Source organism: Delphinus delphis, chromosome 20, assembly GCF_949987515.2.
Source record: "Delphinus delphis chromosome 20, mDelDel1.2, whole genome shotgun sequence".
NCBI lineage: Eukaryota > Metazoa > Chordata > Mammalia > Artiodactyla > Delphinidae > Delphinus > Delphinus delphis.
This window is the reverse complement of record NC_082702.1, coordinates 3,762,696-3,779,321: the sequence shown is the minus strand read 5'-3', so window position 1 is coordinate 3,779,321 and position 16,626 is coordinate 3,762,696. Positions and strand designations below refer to the sequence as shown.

At 44.9% G+C, this 16,626-nt stretch overlaps 1 protein-coding gene and 1 long non-coding RNA gene across 2 annotated transcripts in view; both read right to left on the bottom strand.

Moving 5' to 3' along the window:
• Positions 1-16,403, bottom strand: part of LOC132416853 (uncharacterized) — a 40,125-nt gene extending 23,722 nt beyond the window's left edge. Inside the window, exons 1-2 of the long non-coding RNA XR_009517735.1 lie at positions 16,255-16,403; positions 307-438 (exon numbers count right to left, since the gene is read on the bottom strand). This is a non-coding gene — a long non-coding RNA (uncharacterized lncRNA). The remainder of the gene's footprint in view (positions 1-306; positions 439-16,254) is intronic.
• LOC132416835 (NACHT, LRR and PYD domains-containing protein 2) overlaps positions 1-16,626 on the bottom strand; it is a 1,001,898-nt gene that overhangs the window by 722,111 nt on the left and 263,161 nt on the right.

Sequence of the window (16,626 nt, the reverse complement as noted above, 5' to 3'; positions counted from 1 at the left end):
CTCCCACTGATACCCCAGGCTTGTGATGACCTGTGAGCATGGCCAGCTAACCCCAGTCCTCTGTGGGGCTCAGACGGGCTGTTTTAAGCTTTTTACCCAGGTAGTCACATGTATGGGAGGTCCACCTTAGGTTCTTGGGGACACAGAGAGGCCCTCCAGACTCAGTGGGAGAGAAGGACACGGACAGAGACAGAGAGAGAGGAAAAAAAAGGAGAGACAGAGAATTTGCATAAAGTCAGACTAAGCGAGACAGAAGAGAGGAAGAGCCAGAGACAGATGTACTGACTGAAGGAGACCTCTACTTACTTCAGGCGCCAAGGGTGTGTTTAGAGATGCTCCACCAAGCGTGGCGGCCGCTACCCACAGGTGTCTGTGGATCAATCTACACAAAGCCAGTCTCAGCCGCCATGTGCTTCAATTATAAAACACACCCGGGACCTGGAAGACACAGTAAAAAGAAAGAGTGTGAGCTATGTCGTTGGTCATTTTTCACACTGAAAAGATAACGTTTTAAAACAGATTGGGTTAAATGAAACATAGGTATAATTACTTTCCATCAGTTTCTTTTTAGTGTGGACCTTTAAACACGCACATGTGGCTAGTACTTGCGGTTGATATTGTATTTTAATTGGAAAGTGCTGGTTTAGGGAGCTGGCTGGCCACCTTAACACCCCACACTCTTCGCAAAGGAGACTCAAAGGAAAATGGGCATCTTCCCTGAAGCAGATGCTCAGACAGTCTCCGGAGAGCCTATGACCAAGAGGCATCACTCAGAGACCTGGTGGGACTTATCCTTTCTGTCCTAAGAGAGATGAGCTAACGTTCCAGGTCTTGCTTAGCAGACCGTGGTTTTTCTGGCTTCCCTTGAACTTGGTGACTTCAGTCACTGAAGACATCTCCAGTCACAATGGCTTTTCTGACAACGACCTCTCGTGTCATTGGATCCTAATGAGTTTTGGACCCTGACTTCATGGTCATGGGGGGCTGGAACAGTGCAGAACACAAAAACAATAAACTGGACATAAGATAAATCTATCCAGATTGAAGTACTCAGAAAAGAAAATGGAAACCCAAAGGAAAATTCTAAGAGACTTGTGGAGCACAGGAAAAAGTTTCTACGTTTGACTAACTGGAGCCCCAGGAGCCAAGAAGAGAGAGAATGAAGAAAAAGCAATATTTGAGGAGATAATGACCTAGAAATTATCCAGCTTTATCTAATTTTAATTTTATCCAACTTTTAATTATCCGAAGTGATCCATTTGGGGAACTTTCCTGGTGGTCCAGTGGTTAAGACTCAGTGCTCCCAACGCAGGGGGCACGGGTTCGATCCCCCGTCAGGGAACCCAATCCTGCATGCTGCGTGGCACGGCCAAAAAACAAACAAACAAAAACCAAACCAAACCAAACCAAAACGAGAAACCAAAGTGATCCGTTTTTGCTTCCCAAATTGGATCAGCCACCAAGCCACTGCTTCCAGAAGCTCAGAGAAACCCAAGATAAGTACATATAAAACAGTGTTTAGTACTTCAAAGAGAATTCATCCAAACTTTAAAGGAAAAATAACACCAATCTTATAAAAAGCATTTCAGTGAGAAAAAAGAGAGAATATACCTTATATCCTATGAATTTATTTGTCTATTTATTTATACTGAGACATAATTACATATAACATTGTTTAAGTGTAAGGTGTGCAGTATATTGATTTGATACATTTAAATATTGCACCTTGATTACCACTGTAGCATTAGCTAACACATCCATCCCGTCACACAGCTGCCATTTCTCTTTTCCTTTGTGCCGAGAACAAGATCTAGTCTCTTAGCAACTATGAAGTCTAGAGTACGGTATTGTTGTCTATAACTACCATGCTATATATTAGATCCCCAGAACTTCTTCATCTTACAACTGCAAGCTGGTACCCTTTGGCCAGCATATCCCCACTTTCCCCACCCCGGCCCTTAAAAAACAATCATTCTACCCTCTATTTCTACGAGTTGGCTTTTTTTAGATGCCCTATAGAAGTGAGATCGTACAACATTTGTCTTTCTCTGTCTGATTTACTTCACTCAGCATGATGCCCTCAGGGCTCATCCTTACTTTTCCAAATGGTAGGATTTCTTTCTTTCTCATGGCTGAATAATATTCCACTTATAAATATACCACATCTTCTTTAACCATTCATCTGTTGAGTGACACTTAGGTTGCTTCCATATCTTGGCTATTATGAATAACGCTGCAATGAACATGGGAATTCAGAAATCTCTTAGAGATTCTGTTTTCATTTCCTTTAGATATATACTCAGAAGTGGGATTGCTGGGTCATATGGTAGTTCTATTTTTAATTTTTTGAGGAAGATCTATACTGTTTTCTATATCCCATTTTGGGATTCGAGCAAAGTCTTGATTTCAAAGCCCAACTAAGGATATTATGTGATAAAATATTACAAACTAATCTTGTCAAGAATCCTTAATAAAAATGAGCAAATAATATAGTTATATAATAACAATACTATTTTATAACCAAGTGGGATTTATACCTTGTATGCAGAATGACTTAACATTTAAAAATACATCAGGGGGGCTTCCCTGGTGGCGCAGTGGTTGAGAGTCCGCCTGCCGATGCAGGGGACGCGGGTTCGTGCCCCGGTCCGGGAAGATCCCACATGCCTTGGAGCGGCTGGGCCCGAGCCATGGCCGCTGAGCCTGCGCGTCCGGAGCCTGTGCTCCGCAACGGGAGAGGCCACAACAGTGAGAGGCCCACGTACCACCAAAAAACCCCCAAAACATCAGTAGGGACTTCCCTGGTGGCGCAGTGATTAAGAATCCTCCTGCCAATGCAGGGGACAAGGGTTCGAGCTCTGGTCCGGGAAGATCCCACGTGCCGCAGAGCAACTAAGCCCGTGCGTCACAACTACTGAGACCGCATGCTACAACTACTGAAGCCCACGTGCCTAGAGTCCATGCTCCACAACAAGAGAAGCCACCACAATGAGAAGCCCGTGCACTGCAACGAAGAGTAGCCCCCGCTCACCACAACTAGAGAAAGCCCACGCACAGCAACGAAGACCCAACACAGCCAAAAAAGACCATAAAATAAAAAAAACACATCACTATAACTTTCCTCATTGACAGAGGAAAAAAGAGGTAAATTATATGCAGAACATATGACAGATGAGAACACATTTAAGAAAATTAAATGGCCATTCACAGTAAAGGAAACAAAACAGAACAAAAAAATACAAACTACCGTAAAATAGGAAATTTCTTAATCTGGTAAAGAAGATGTAAGTAGCCCTACAAAAAGCATCATATTAAACGGTGAAATCTTGATGTCATCATTTATATTCATTAGCGATTCTAGCCAGTACAAAAAAGCAAGAAAAAGGGATGAAAGCCATAAGTATTGGAAACAAAGTAATACAAACTGTCACTGAAAATAGAATATACTGTTGTATATATAAAAAATCCAAGAGACTATACAAACTATCAAAATTAATAAATGAATTTTGCAAGGCTGTTATATAGAAGGTCCACAAAAACCCAACCATGTTTCTTCATAACAGCAAAAAGAAAAAACAAAGGGGGGGGTAGAAATAAAATTTAAAAAAAAAATGACATACACAATAATCTAAAAACATGTAATTAAAGCAATAAATCTAAGAAAGGATGTGTAAGACCACCACATTGAACTACAAAACATATTGAGAGAAACTCTGAAGTCCTAAATTTTAAATAGAGCGTAGAAAGACTCAATATTGTAAAGATGTTGATAGTGCCAAAAGGAGTCTGTGAATTTGATGAAATTGCAATCAAAACCCAGGGGAAAACTAAAACAGAGTTACCATATGATCCAGCAATCCCACTCCTGGGCATGTATCTGGAAAAGATGAAAACTCTAATTCAAAAAGATGCATGCAGCCCTGTGTTCATAGCAGCACTATTCACAATAGCCAAGATATGGAAGCAACCTAAACGTCCATTGACAGAGGAATGGATAAAGAAGATGTGGTACATATATACAATGGAATATTACTCAGCCATAAAAAAGAATGAAATAACGCCATTTGCAGCAACATGGATGGACCTAGAGATCGTCATACTAAATGAAGTAAGCCAGACATAGAAAGACAAATATCATATGATACCACTTACATGTAGAATCTAAAAAATGATACGAATGAACTTATTTACAAAACAGAAACAGACTCACAGACAAAAACAAACTTCTGGTTACCAAAGGGGAACGGGTGGGGAGAGGGACAAATTAGGAGTCTGAGATTAGCAGATACGAACTGCTATGTATATATAAAACCCAGGGAGTTTTTTTTTCTTAGACATACCGAGGGCCAAAATTATTCAATGATATCTTGAAAAAGAAGAACAAAGCTGGAAGACGCACACTCCTAGGTGTCATGAAGCTAGAGTGTCTGGATCCACGTGACATGGCTGCACAGACACACGAACTACACATTAGAACAGAACAGAAAGGCTGGTAACAGATGCGTTCAGTCTCCTGCTATATGACACAGGATATCCAGGAGCTCAATGAGGACAGGATGGTCCTTCCAATGAATTGTGCTTGTATCAATCGGATTTCCACATGAAAAATGTTTGTGGACTCTTAGCACACAACATACACACACACCATTATTTCCCAAGGACTGAAGATATAAATCTAGAAAGTACATATAGGGCTTCCCTAGTGGCGCAGAGGTTGAGAGTCCACCTGCCGATGCAGGGGACACGGGCTCGTGCCCCGGTCTGGGAAGATCCCACATGCCGCGGAGCGGCTGGGCCCATGAGCCATGGCCGCTGAGCCTGCGCGTCCGGAGCCTGTGCTCCGCAACGGGAGAGGCCACAGCAGTGAGAGGCCCGCGTACCGCAAAAAAAAAAAAAAAAGTACATATATAGTTCTGGGAGGAATACACAGGAAGCTTCTTCACAATTTTGCAGCAGCACTAAATATAAAATAAAAATTAGATAAACTGGACTACAATAAGATTCAGAAATTCTATTCTTCAAAATGTCCCAATAAGAAAGTGAACCCCAGCTAGACCAGGAATAATCACAATGAACATATCTGATAAAGGCTCACATGCATGATAAGAAAAAGAGAAAGCTTCCTATTGTTTAGTAAAAAAGTCAACCCAATTTTCTGAAATGAGAAAATGACTCAAATAGACATTTCACAAAAATAAAATGAATATTCAAATGACCAAACACCACAGTCATTAGAGAAATGCAAAGTGAAACCACAAAGGTACCACCACCCATCCCAGCGTGGCTAAAATAAAAAGATGCAAAATTGGAGGGGTTGGTGAGGATGTGGAATAACCAGACGCTCAGATTAATTAATCCGCATTGATTAAATTAATAGTCACTTTGAAAAACGTTCAGCAGTACCTACTAAAGTTGAATAAATGCACAACACACAGCAGTTACACTTGTAGGTTTATTCCAGCAAAAAATGCACAGATATGTTCATCACTTCACACGTATTAAGAAATTCAAAGCAGGACTCTCCATCGTAACCTAAACCTGAAGCTAAGCAAATGCCTGTTCACACGAGGATGGATACGCTCATTGTGGTGATTGACGCAGTAGAATTCTCCAGAGCAACCCCAGCCGAAGGTCCACAGCTCCCTGCATGACTATGGACACATCTTACAAACATCTGGTTGCACAGAAGAAGCCACACACACACAGAGCGCAGAGAAGTTTCATGTTGACGTAAAGAACCAAAACAAGCAAATTTAACCCATGCTGTTAGAAGTTAGTGTAGGCATTACCTTTGGAGAGAAGTTACCGGAAAACATGAGAGTGCTCAACTTGTGAAAATTCAACAAGCGGTGCATTCGATATGTGCGCTTTTGGTTTTTTTGGGCCACGCCGCACGGCATGTGGGATCTTTTTTTTTTTTTTTTTGCGGTACGCGGGCCTCTCACTGTTGTGGCCTCTCCCATTGCGGAGCACAGGCTCCGGACGCGCAGGCTCAGCAGCCATGGCTCACGGGCCCAGCCGCTCCGCGGCATGTGGGATCTTCCCAGACCGGGGCACGAACCCACGTCCCCTGCATCGGCAGGCGGACTCTCAACCACTGCGCCACCAGGGAAGCCCGCATGTGAGATCTTGATTCCCCCACCGGGGATCTGCATTCGGGATCTTAGTTCCACAGCCAGGGATCAAACCCATGCCCCCTGCAGTGGAGGCGCAGTGTCTTAACCACTAGACCACCAGGACGTCCCTGATATGTGCACTTTTAATCTAGTACACATCAATAAAAGTCAACACACACACACACCCCCTGAGATACATCATAGGAAAACTGCTGAACCCCAAAGACAAAATCTTAAACGCACTGAAAGAAAAAGGATACATTACTTTCAAAGGAACAACGAGAAGAGTTAGTTCATTTGCAACAAAAATGATTAATACCATATTTAAGCGCTAAAAAAAAAAACTGCCAACCTAGAACTCTACAAGAAAAAACTTCAATATTGGCGGTGAAATACAGACATTTTGGCAATGAAAAATTGTATTATTCACCAACAGATGGGCACCAAAAGAATGAAAGTTTCAGGCAAAAGGAGAATAATCCCAGTAGAAACAGAGACATGCAGGAGGGAAGGAAGAACCATGGAAAGGGTAAATATTTGAGTAAAGATAGGAATTTCAAAGGATGATTCCATTGTTAATGAATTAATAGAACATTAGCCCACATTTACTCTGTATTTGATTTCAAAAATCATTTTGACCTGTATTGAGCCTTGGGCATGAATGCTCTCCAGTTGGAGACCCATGTGTCAGAAGGATGCAAAGGTTGGGGGCCTTACTGTGAATAGTGAGGGATGACAGCTCCACATCAACTTCCGGAAAGAAAAACCCAGAATAACTGCCCTGATGGACCTGCTGGCCTAGGAGGAAGCTGTAGATGCTAATTCTTGAGCATATATGTATATAAATTTATTTATTTTTGGCTGCGTTGGGTCTTTGTTGCCGCACGCGGGCTTTCTCTACTTGTGGTGAGCAGGGGCTACTCTTTGTTGTGGTGCAGAGGCATCTCATTGCGGTGGCTTCTCCTGTTGTGAAGCACGGGTTCTAGGTGCACAGGCTTCAGTAGTTGTGGTTCGCTAGCTCTAGAAGGCAGCCTCAGAAGTTGTGGCGCACGGGCTTAGTTGCTCCACGGCATGTGGAATCTTCCCGGACCAGGGCTTGAACCCCTGTCCCCTGAATTGGCAGGCGGATTCTTAACCACTGCGCCACCAGGAAAGTCCCTGTAGATGTTAATTCTTTTAGCCCTTCTTTTCCTAAGTAGTCAGCCTGTCCCCATATCCTCCTTGCATATGCCCTTCAGGTATGATGGGAATAGTAATTAGGATCCAACGAGGAAAACAGAAACTCTTCTCTGTATTTAAAACAGCGAGAACTAAATACAAATGTTACTCTGAATTGGATCCTTGCACAGAAAAAGAACATTAGTGAAAAAAACATATTAATTCCAAATAAAGTCTGTACTAGTTAATGATTGAATCAATGCTAATTGCTTGTTTTTGACAGATGTACTATGGTTATGCGAAACATTAACATTAGGGGAAACTGGGTGAAGGGCATATGGGATTTTTCTGTGTCTTTGCAACTTTTCTGCAAATCTAAAATTACGACAAGGTAGGTTTTTTTAAAAAATAAGTTAGCAAAGATCTAAACAAACATTTCTTCAAAGAAGACATAAAGATGGCCAACAGGCACATGAAAAGATATTCAACATCGCTAATTATTAGAGAAATGTAACTCAAAACTACCAATGAGGTATCACCTGTCAGAATGGCTGTCATCACACATATATATGGAATCTAAAAAAAAAATGGTTCTGAAGAACCTAGGGACAGGACAGGAATAAAGATGCAGACGTAGAGAATGGACTTGAGGATACGGGGAGGGGGAAGGGTAAGCTGGGATGAAGGGAGGGAGTAGCACGGACATATATACACTACCAAATGTAAAACAGATAGCTAGTGGGAAGCAGCTGCATAGCACAGGGAGATCAGCTCGGTGCTTTGTGACCACCTAGAGGGGAGGGTGGGAGGGAGACGCAAGAGGGAGGAGATACGGGGATAAATGTATGTGTATAGCTGATTCACTTTGTTATACAGCAGAAACTAACACAATATTGTAAAGTAATTATACTCCAATAAAGATGTTAAAAAAGAAAGAAAGAAAAGAATGGCTATCATCAAAAAATCTATGAATAATAAATGCTGGAGAGGGTGTGAAGAAAAGGGAACCCTCCTACACTGTTGGTGGGAATGTAAATTGGTGCAGTCACTATGGAGAACAGTATGGTGGTTCCTTAAAAAACTAAAATAGAACTACCATATGATCCAGCAATCCCACTCCTGGGCATATATCTGGAAAAGATGAAAACTCTCATTTGAAAAGATACGTGCACCCCAATGTTCACTGAAGCACTATTCCCAATAGGCAAGATAGGGAAGTAACCTAAGAGTCCATGACAGATGAATAGATAAAGAAGATGTGGTACACATATGCAATGGAATATTACCCAGTCATAAAAACGAATGAAATAATGCCATTTGCAGCAACATAGGTGGATCTAGAGATTATCATACTAAGTGAAGTCAGACAGAAAAAGACAAATATTATATCACTTACATGTGGAATCTAAAAAACAGTACAAATGAACTTATTTACAAAACAGAAACAGATTCACAGACATAGAAAACAAACTTATGGTTACCAAAGGCAAAAGGAGGAGAGGGATAAATTAGAAGTATGGGATTAACAGATACACACTATCATATATTAAATAGATAAACAAGGATTTGCTGTATAGCACAGGGAAGTCTAGTAATAACCTATAGTGGAAAAGAATTGAGAAAAAAGAATACGTGAGTAACACCCACATATTCTTTTTCCACATATATATATATATATATATATATATAAAACCAAATCACTTTGCTGTACGCCTGAAACTAACACAATATTGTAAATCAACTACACTTCAATAAAAAAATAAGTTAGCAGATACATATTTTCTAAAAAGAAAAGAAGGATCAATGGTGTTGACTGCAATAAAAATGCACAAAATGCACAGTGAGAGTTGTGAGGTTCTGTTTTATTTGGGGACATACTGAGGACTGTTGCCCAAGAGACAGCCTCTCAGAGAGCTCTGAGGAGCTGCTCCGATATCAGCATCTATGTGATTTTGGGGAAGGCGTACATGCCGTCAAGCACACGTCTCTGTAGAAAGCTGCTGCTACTCACGAGGAACAGATACCTTAGTTAATGACTTTAGTGCTTTTCTAAGTACGAGAAGATGCAAGAAATTGGGTTCATAAAATCTTCTCCTGAAATCTAACTCTCTGAAGGCCTGTTCTGCCAGCTTTCCCAGAGCACAGAGCGCCTCATTCCAGATCCCTGCCTTGAACACCCTTCAGGGTGTGTCGAAAGTGAGTAAGTCCAGTGACTAATGACTCAATCCTTGTAGAGCCAGAAAGAAAGTGACATTCTCTGGTTGGCAGTGATCACCTGGGACCAAGGAGTAGCGACCATAAAAATAAAATAGCCAGTTTCCTTGGCAGCAAAATGGTTTATTTGGGAATCACAGAAAATTGCTATTTGGGACAGGCCAGCTATGGTGGATCACAGGCAAGTCTAAAGAGATAAAAGGGAGGTCACCTCTTATCGGGTTTTAGGAGGAAACGGGGAAGGACTGTTTTGAACAGAAATTCACTGAAAAACAAGAGTTAGACGTTTGACATTTTCTCATTGGCTGGAAGCAGTGGTTAGAGCATTGTTGCTGGGGCACGGAAGGATCTTCCTTCTTTTTCTTAAAGCAGGGGATGAAATTCCCATGTAATTAATGTCCTCCCTTGTCTAAATAATTCTCGTCTTCCTTCTCCGTACTGGGAGTGCAGGTTGCACCAAGTGCTACATGCCTGAGAGTTCCCCTTTCAGGGCTTCCCGGCTCCATTTTAAATGAGGTTACTTTGCTTATTTTCACAAAGGGAACAAGGAATCTTGGTGGTGATGGAAATCTTGACTATGATGGTGGTTTCACAACTACCAGAGCTCATTGAATTGCACATATTTAATGGATGCAGTTGGTTGTCTGCAAATTATCCTTCAATAAACCTGATAAAAGCCACTAATGAAGATGAGAGAGAGAGAGAGAGAGAGAGAGAGAGAGAGAGAGAGAGAGAGACACACACACCAGAAAAACGCGGATACATAGGGCTGGCTGGTGTTAATCAACGAGGGTGACCCCTGGACTTTACCCTTTAGCCTCTACCATCTGCAAGGCCAGGAAAATAAAACTTAATGCACCATTGTCAAGGTGAGAGCCATGTTCAGCATTCAACTTGACTCTGGGGAATCTTGTCTTCCTTTAATTTTTGACTACATAGCCTTCACTTAGTGTTCATTTCTTTGAGGCATTTAAGAAGACCTTTAAAATAGTCTATTAAGCAATTTTAGTTTTTAAAATAATTATTATTTTAAAATGGAGCATGGTCCACAGATTTAGTCTGAAATTTTGACAGAAAATCTAGTATATTTATTGTTTACTTATTAAGAATTCCAGGGATAGGCAGTCCCAGGGCTGGTTCAGCATTTGGGGACCTTCTATGAACCCTGGATCTTGTATTCTTTCCCCTCAGTTTGTTCAGTATTTCTGCTATTGTAGTCAAGCTTGTTGCCTCATGGTTGCAAGATGGCTGCTGCAGCTCCAGATATCACATCATGATATAGTTGCCCATGGACAGGAGAAAAGGAGGCAAAAGTCTCATGAGACCCTCTGTTATTAAGAGACAAATATGATTCCCAGAAACCCTGATATATCCTGCTTTAAGTACCATTGGCCATACTACATGCTCACGTGCCCCCTCTGGACCAATCGCTGCAAATGGGATTGCTGGCTTGCCTTAACCCAAATTTTATCCTCTGCACTCCCCCCATCCCTCAGCTCCAGGGTTGGAACATAGCCACTCAAACAGAACTAGGTTTCTGTTAATAAAGAAAAAGTGAGCATCGGCTGCTGTGCAGACATCAACGTCTGGCACAGCTACCCCCTGGGAGAAGCAGCTCTTGCCTGGCCTCAGGGGCAGTGGACGTGAGATTCCCTGATGGGGCTCCTGTCTTACTGGGCTCCGTGTGCACAAACGCCCTCCCCATCCCTGGTCCTGCTCTTTATTTCAGCACCAAGCTGGGTGCCCCACCTGATCCCAAGCCCAGGGCCAGCTCCCAAGGTCTGTCTCCTGATCACCCAATCCCTTTAGGATTTTGCTTGTGCTGATGGACCAGCCTCCCTTTCCCTGGTTCCCATGCCACTTTGGGAAGATAGGCAGAGAATCCATGTGAGTGAGATATTTTTAATGAGCTCAATACCTTGCTGGGAATGTAACATATATCGTAATATTAAATACCTGGAGGGGGATTTGGGGCTTCCCATTTTAAACACAAGGAAATGTTGGCATAAAGTGGTGTAACTCTTTGCCCAAGAACAGATGGCTGTCGTGTGGAGCTGGGACCAACAGTCAAGTCAGTTTGCTGCACAAATCCGTGTTCTGCTTGCCCCACAGAGTGAGAATGAGGCTCCCACCTCAAGGGGTGCCTCCAGAGATGAGTTCAGCCTCATCAGTGCACAGGGGGAACAAACAACTTTTGGAAGCCAGGTCCCACCTCTGTCTCGTTAGTGGGAAGCGTGGATGGGAGGGGAGAGAGAGCTCTTCCCCTTTGTGTGAGGCCGTTGACGTAGAAACCCCAGACAGGGGCCCTAGCCACCACATCCTCTTCTCTCGTGTCACCTGCAGGCTCTCTCCTTCACTCACAAACTCCAGGACGGTGCCGGGGGCAGGGGCTGGGCCATGTCCCCCCGTCCCACCACCCTCCTGGGCCTGGGTGAGTCCTGGAATGGAGGGGTAGGAATCCAGGGGCAGAGGGGCTCTGCTTCCCAGCTCCGTCCCGACTCCAGCCCAGAAGACGCTGGGGCCCTAGCAGGGCAAAGTGGTCCCCCTCAGCTCTGGCCAAGACCTAAGTCTTACCATGGAAGGTTCAGTGCTGGAAATGGTGCCTGGGTATGGGGTTGAGTTCAGACTGAGAAGGGCTGGCGGGCAGGGAGGAGCACCTGCTTGGAAGAGGGGTTGGGGGTTTGTCCTGAGACTATTTCAGAGCAAGGAGAGGGCTCGTACTCAGAGGCAATGTTGACCGGGGTGTCGGGAAAGTATGGACGATGACCACCCCCTACCCCGCTGGCTCCTCAAGGCCCCCGCTTGACTGCGGCCCCATGAGGAAACAGTACAGTGGGCGTCTTTCTCACTACAACTTCTCTTCCAGTGCTCTGTCTGGGTCACACGATGCACACACAGGCGGGTGAATCTTCTCCCCAATCCCCTCTGCACCCCGCAGGCAGATGTAGGTGAGAGTGGAGCCGATCCTGGGGGCCCTGACATACACCTCGAATTGCAAACAACCTCCAGTGTATAACCCTCGCCCAGGTCTCTCCCGCGTTCTCCCCCTCTGCTCTTGATGGCCCCCAGGGACGATTCAGAGCATACAGACCAGGCTGCACCCACGAGCTCTCCCCGCACAAGCCCAGATCTCCCGCGGCAGCCCCTGGGCAGAGAACATGACCTCGCCAAGGGCAGACTCAGAATCCTCCTCAATCCCACCGTCTCCATCCTCCCGTACGGACTGTAGCACACAGTGATGTGGTTTTAAATGATCATTTAAAAGTTTTACTTAAAAACTTTAAATACCTATATAGTATATAACTTATCTTCAGGACCGTAATCTTCCTTCAAGCCCTCTCACAGTTTACCTTCAGACAGACAGAGACCCACGCATCTCTCTTTGGCCTGGATCTGTCTGTCCCCATGCTGTCTGGCCCACTTATCTCAGTTACCTTGGTTTTCTTTCCCTTTCTAAATGCCATCTTCCCACTCAGCTCCAGACCTCCGCACCACCCTGAATGCCCGGTGTCCCCTGTCCCTCAGCCTGGGGAATTCATCCCTGACCTCAGATCTTGGCTCAGATATCTCTTCCCTCGGACCTCCCAGAGGACGGCAGCTCTGCCTCCTGTCTGCCCCCGAGATTCCCACACTCACCCCGAGGGCATGTACCACCGTTTGTACCCGTGGATTTGCACAATTATTTGTCAATGGCTATCCTCTCTCTAGACTTTCAGCCCCAAGAGGGCAGGCATCCTGGGTGTTTCTCATATTTGTGGAACCAGTGGTACATGGAGGCATCAGTAAACAGATAGATGAGAGCTAAGGTGTGGTCAAAAGAAAGAAAGAGTGAATGAGTGACCTCTGCCAGCCCCCTGCCTCTATGGGATTTTGCTGAATGTGAGGCCAGCTTCCTGTTTCAGGGCTACAAACCCGCTCTTCCCCCTGCCCCCAGCCCAGTTGAGACATTTGGGGTTTCCAGAGCCTCAGTAACAAGGAAATGGAAATAAGCTGAGAAGAAGGTAAAAATACAGAGAAAACCCAGGGATGAAAGCACAGAAGACTCGCATTGGACACAGAGATCCTCGCCTGCTGAGGAATGTGGGATCAGATCTGTGTTCCAGCTCCTACACACACACACACACACACAGCCCCTCTGCAGACTGCGTCCCTCACCCCACACAATCCCACCTGGGACTGGCAGCTGTCCTTCAGACCAGCCCAGATCATTCCTACCGACTGAGACCCCTGCTCTCCTTGTCCCAGGAATGACCCGGTCATTCCCGTCCTGTGCCACCCTCCCAGCTGTCTCTGTTCCCCTAGAGTGGCCGTGGGCAGGGAGGGAGCCGCCCCCTGCAGCAGACATGCTCGGGGGCCCAGCCTGCTCTGACACCTCCCACGTCACCCTGAGCAAGACGTGACCAAGTCTCAGGGTCCTTAAGTCAAGTGGGGAAAATCACTCCGCAGTGATGGGAATTTATATGCTCATAGAATGGACCTGGGGGGGTCTTTTGGGGGAGGATGATGGAAATGGTCTAAAATTGGATTGTGGGACTTCCCTGGTGGTCCAGTGGTCAAGACTGAATGCTTCCAATGCAGGGGGTGTGGGTTTGATCCCTGGTTGGGGAACGAAGATCCCACATGCAGTGCAGCAAAAAAAAATTGTACTGTGGTGATGGTTGCACAACTTTGCAAGTTTAAAAAAAAAAGTACTGAATTGAGCAACACAAATGGGTGAATTATGTGATGTGACGATTTTCACGTAATGCTGAGACTCTGCTCTTACCCATCCCAGGGACCCTGCCCAGTTGCTCCACCAGGGCTGAGCCCGACTCTATAAGCCCCCAGGGGTGGCCTGTGACCATTGTGTGCAGGGGCCCTGCTGGGGCTGAGGAATTCTGTCTGGAGAGGAAGGAAGATAGGAATGACTTCAAGGATGAGAAAACTGTGTTTCAAATTGGTCCACACCAGACAGAGGCCAGATTCGGCATCACCACTGTGAGTGGAGACGCTGCCCAGCATTATCAGTGCCTCTATCGAAAAGGTAATCACTGGTCTGAGCCCAGTGAGCCCCTGGACCTGGCGGTGACAGGTGAGGAGGTCTCTGCTCTGCCCTCAGGTTTGCCCCAGGTCCCTGGACCCTGTCCCCAGCTGTGTCCTCCGTCCACAGGCTCCCCTGCCCCCTCCTGACCCCCAAACCCTCTGGTTCCCTCTTCCGTCTGCACACACATCTCTCTGCCTTCACACCTGGCTCAGGTCCCTGGAGCCTGGTCTCACCTGGACACCACGGTGACCTGGGCACTCAGCCCCAGCATCAGGGTGGGCACAGAGCTGTCCCTGTTGGGCTGGCGGGGGGTGCGCTTCCAGAGATAGGGTGAGGACAGACCCCTTCAAGGGAACCTGTGTCTTTTCCCTCAGATGGTGTCGACTGTCCTTTCCACTGGGTGAGAATCTGTGGGCCCTAGGCCATGTGTCCCCTGTGGTGTGGCCCACCCTCCATCGGGCACATCACATGGTCCTAGACCCCTGACCAGGGCTGGATGGTGCTTTGGGGGACCTCTGGGATGAGGCCGTCCCTGTCCCTGTGTGCAGTCAGCCCCCAGGATGTCCTGGAGTCAGCGCCCACTGGGGACACTTTGACCCCCTCCACACCCTCCTGGGGCACTGACCCCGCCATGCTGCTTTGGGGACACAGGAGTTCACGTACAGAGGACACCCGCTTAAATATGCTACCAAATGGGACAACCTGGAGAAGGGCTAATCTTATTAATACCGAGGAAATATTTTCTTCTCGTCTCGTGTGCACCAGACAGCCTCCTGCCGTGGGACTGATGCACATGGTGAATGAGGAGAAAGGGTCCCTGGCTTCCCAGACTTTAGCGGGAGAATTCATTAGAATGAATAATAGGGATGTATATAAGTATACATGGCCATATAAAAATATAAACATATAACTTACAATGTAAAATTTCAGATCTATAATTTAAGTAAATTAGAATACAGTTACACTATTAAATATATAAGTAATACAATATACATTACTATATTGTTACATGAGTAATGTGTGTTATATATTGTTATCATGTATTACTATAATCTGTATATGTAGTATTAAAATGTGTACCATAATATATATTAAATATGTATAATTGATATAATTTTTATGTATAGAATAATTATGTATAATTTAAATTATTCATATAAATTAAATTATACATATGTAAGTTAAAAACACATAATTTAAAATATATTAATATATATATATATTTATATTATATATATATTATATATATTATACTTATATATATTAAAATATATTTATATTTACTATTTAGGCATTAAGCATATTTATATAATATGTAATATACATTATAGATGTAAACATATTGCTATATATTATTTGTACGGGTATAACATATATGCTATTCTAAATCGTAGTAAATGTCAGCAGGGGAAGCTCAGGCAGCAATGGCGTTAAAACGCAGGATGGGGTCGTGGATCCTGGACCAAGGACACAGTATTGAGGAAAGGATGCTCCAAGAAATGAAATTTTCTATTGTAAAGGACGTTGAGGACTCAACCTCTGGAGCAGTGGGAGGGAGGGGGCGCTGACCAGAAGAGGGGATGAAGCGCTCCAACCTTGTGGGTGTACCAGCCCCCAAGACCTCAGTTGGACCGCCTGTAAAATGAGCCATGCTGAGCACAGCACTTAGGAGATGTAAAGGAGGTTATGGACAAAAGGCGCATGCGTGGAGTGCAGCTCGTGGCGGGTGCTGCATCCTCTCACCTGCTAAAGGCTGGGCTTCAGGCAGCTCGAGGACATCGGGTCTTGGCTTCTTGACTCACAGAAGAGCATTTCCGCCCCATCAGGGATTGCTGCGAAAAACAGAAGAGATCAGACATGGGGATTCTTGTGTTTGGCGTGGGAACCCAGAAGGAGGTGAGCAGGCAGAGGTTCCCGCTCTCGATTCCTGCTGGGTTTCCGTCTCTGTAAAGGTTGCACAAAGCGCGGAGAGCAGCGCCGTCCCACGCAGCCTCCTGCAGGAAGGAGATGCTGTGTATCTGCGTCATCCCGGGAGGGTGTCATTAGCCAGGGGTAGTGCAGTGGCTAGTGCAGCTGGCGATCTGACTTGTAACTTTAGTTAACCTGAATTTCAGT